The sequence below is a fragment of the Gekko japonicus genome, unplaced genomic scaffold (genome assembly GCF_001447785.1).
Source record: "Gekko japonicus isolate JY-2015 unplaced genomic scaffold, Gekko_japonicus_V1.1 scaffold310, whole genome shotgun sequence".
NCBI lineage: Eukaryota > Metazoa > Chordata > Lepidosauria > Squamata > Gekkonidae > Gekko > Gekko japonicus.
Window position 1 is genome coordinate 744,370 of NW_015174851.1, and position 3,942 is coordinate 748,311.

Sequence of the window (3,942 nt, forward strand, 5' to 3'; positions counted from 1 at the left end):
TGTGTCCCCCTTAGGGGTTGAATTTCTAAAAATCGCTTCTTTGTGAGCATCTACACCATGGTAGGCGCGCGATCCCCGAATTTCACATTTCTGGGTGCAGGGATTTTGCCTAGGCATTGATTTTATGGTGAGGGGACTTTCTTTTATATATATATATATATATATAGATGTTACAAAGAAATAACAAAGAATATGTCAGTACTGGACCAAAAAAGGAATGTTCCAAAACAAAATTAATAGACACAGGACAGGAATGTTCATGAGGCCTTTTAAGATTAAATCCTTTGTCCAGTGCATATCCAAGGCTTTTGTGTTTTTTTGTGTGTGGAAAAAGAGGAGCCAGAACTCTCAAGAAGGAAATGAGGTTTTCAATCTGTATACTGAAAACTCATGAACTTTTAAACATATTTAAAATAATTTTGTCAAAAAGGTTCTGGAACTCCATTCCAGTGTGTCCCCCCCCCCAGAAAAAAAGCCCTGTAGCATATGTAGTGGTGGTCAATGGTGTTACTTTTGTGTATCTTCCAATTGTGGTCCAAAAAGTAATGATGTAACCAATTAACTTGAACCAAAACGTCCTTAATAGAAAGCAGTCAGTAGAAAACACCTGGAGTTTGGCAAGCCTAGCCCAAGTCCACAAGCCACAGGCTATGAACCAAAAGTCTTGTAATTATAAGCCATTATACTTCTAGGAACGGTTTTTACTGTTTGCATATTTTCCTTAAACCAGATGTCCTTTTCTTCACTGTGTAAACTACAGGGAGAGTGTTGCAGAGGACAACAAGGAGCAGTGCAAAAGGAAAGAAAATGCAGTGGATTCCAAGAGATTTGCGATGGCACATACTACCTAAATATGCTTAAAAAGGTAAAGGTTCCCTTGCTCGAAAGCCAGTCGAATCTGACTCTAGGGTTGTGGTGCTCATCTCCATTTCAAAGCTGAAGAGCCAGCGCTGTCTGAAGATGTTTCCGTGGTCATGTGGCTGGCATGACTAAACACCAAGGCGCACGGAACGCTGTTACCTTCCCACCAAAGTGGTACCTATCTATCTACTTGCAATTTCTTGCTTTCGAACTGCTAGGTTGGCAGGAGCTGGATCTAGAGATGGGAGCTCACTCCATCATGCAGCACCCGGGTCTCGAACTGCTGAACTACTGACCTTCCACAGCCTGTAGTTCAGCATCTTAACCACTTGAGCCACCGCAGCTTACTTGGCAATAAATCCAAGCTACACATGGCCTTTGTGATTCGTTGACTGGAATTTCAGGCCTATTATTTGTCCCTAAAAGGTAGCCATGGAGAGGGGTATGTTGTCTGATGTGTGTCAGGGTCTTGACTGGGGAGGGGTTTTAAACTCTTTTTCATATGCCCTTTTCCTTATCAAAACTTGTCCCAAGGGCTCCTTGATGTCCCAGCAGCAGGAAAGAGGTGTAATGCAGGTATCTATTTCTGTACTGGGACTTAAGGCAGCCAGTGAGGGGCCATTTTTAATTTGGAAAATGCTGGGGGCAGGGGAGAATTAACCCTCTTCTGAGCACCCATCAGCCTAGTGTATACAAGGCCTTCCAGTGGCTGCTCCAGTTTTAGGCATAAGTCCTATTCACTTTCCCTTCACAGACATGCCAGTGAAATCCCAAACCACTGGGAGAAGTAGGGCTCCAGGTGGGGCCTGGAGATATCCTGGAATTACAAGTGATCTCCAGGCATCCATTTTCCTGGGAGGCAGAAATGGCTGTTTTGGAGGGTGGATTCTGTGACAGTATAGCTTGCTGACCCTCTCTTCTCCAGGTTACATCCCCAAATATCCAGGATTTTCCCAACCTGGAGTTGGCAGCCTTAGAGAAGACTGTGTTATGGCTGTGGCCATGCAGACCACAGGGTTAGCTTTCTCTAGGGCTGCCAAGCCGCGGCAGGGGATCTGTGCATCTTCACAGGATCCCTGCTGCGGGGGACAGCGATACGCGTTGCACCGCCATCGCCAGGATGTGACGCTACGCGTCGCTTTGGCAACGGAACTCCTGTGAAGACGCACGGATCCCCTGCCGCGGCTTGGCAGCCCTAACCTTCCCCCATCTGCCCAAAAGTAAATTCTGTACAATCTGTTGAGCTAACATCAACAAAGAATGCCTTTAAGTATGAGGAACCAATGAGTTAAATGGCAACTGCTGTTATGACTCTCAGGCCTGAATCCCTTTAGAAAACTAAGACCAGGTTGCCTTCATATTTATATTCCAGAAGTGTCTCAACTGCCTAGGCATTTCTTGTCCTTCTGTCAACATTCCATGTCTAAGGGTGTTATGCAATTTCATTGTGATATAAACAGCTGCATAATTCCTAATTTAAAAGGCAGCATTGCTGCATAAAAGAGCTCTAAGCTTTTGTTTAAGTAATAACTTCACTCTTGAGGGGAAAAATAAATTTCAATATGTGGACCTGTTGTAATTAAAGGTGCGTTGTCTTATCTCAGACTGCAAACAAATATGGCAAAGCTTGTTGTTAATTAATGTTAATGAAGAATAACTGATGAGTTTTACTGTTTGTCATATGAGCAGAAAGTTATTGCTGTAAGGTTAGTGTCTGTGAAGGGACACTGGAGAGAAAAAAAAATAACATCGTAATCTGCTGATCAGCTTTCATTTCATTGTAATTCCTGCCTTTCTGAAAAGAAGAAAACATGGTTTTGCCTACTAATTAGTATGCTGAACTTGGAGATCAAAATATGAATCACAGTGTAGCTCAGTTATTAACCTGCTTGATGGCTTTCGGGCAGGTCATTAACTCTTCATTTTGTTATCCTTACAGATCAACTGGATGTATTTTTGGAATTGTATGCTCATGCTGATCCCACTAGGGTAGCTTGCACATGGAGGTTTTGCTTTGTTTTGGCATTCAAATTGGGGCAAGATTTTTTGGAAGATCCTTATGACATTGTTTTTTTTGCTTTGCTGCAATCTTTCCCAAACCTGGTTTTATATGATATCACAGAGTGCTTTTACATACCATGTGGATGGGAAGCTGCACATTTTCTTTTTTCTTTTTCTTTTTGGCCCCCCGAAGGGGATTTTTTAATTGCATTTTATATGACTACAAACTACAATGAAAATAGGGGAGGGGAACTACATTTAAGGAGAAAGAAAAGATAACCACTACTAACTAAAAACCCAAGAAAGGATAATCAAATTAGCTTGTACACAATGCCATCCCTTAAAACGTTAACAATTTTATGAACTTAGTCAGATATGCTAATATAACTTTTAAATCTTAAAGTTAGCTGTTGGAAAAAGACCCCTAAGCATCTCAATATTAACAACAGTATTTTCGAAGGCACAATTCCGAGTTCTTCAGCCTTCATTTTTTCTTATCCTGTCTTTTCCGCAGTGTATAAGGACTTTTAGGAGCTGCTGCCCCTTTCTCAGACAGAGAGTCCTCTCCAGAAGACCTCGAGTCCAGCTCGCCACTGGACTTACTGTCCTTTTCCTCTTTATCCACCTCCTCTGGCTCACCCAACTGGATCCTCAGAAAGTCCCGTGCTTGGGAAACAGTCAATCTTTTCTTTTTTGTCCTGAAGTTTGAAGGTTATGCCCTCTGGATATAACCACCGGTAGCTAATTGCATTTGTTTGAAGAAAAAGAATTAAATCTTTATATTTCTTTCTCCTTTGTCTTATTTCAAATGGAATATCTTTCAGAATCCTGATAGTACTGTCCCTGATTTTCAAAGGTGTCCCCGCTGTCACTCTCAGGATACAATCCCTCATGTGCCTCTTCGAGAATCTCATTACTATTTCCCCAGGCAGATTATTCTTCTTTATGTATACGGAATAGGACCTGTAGGCCACATCCATTTCGCTCATGAGATAGTCTGCCTTCAAATCTGTCACTGGGGCCAATGCTTTGCTCATCATTTGCTTCAGATTCTCACCCTTAGTGTCTGGGACACCTTGG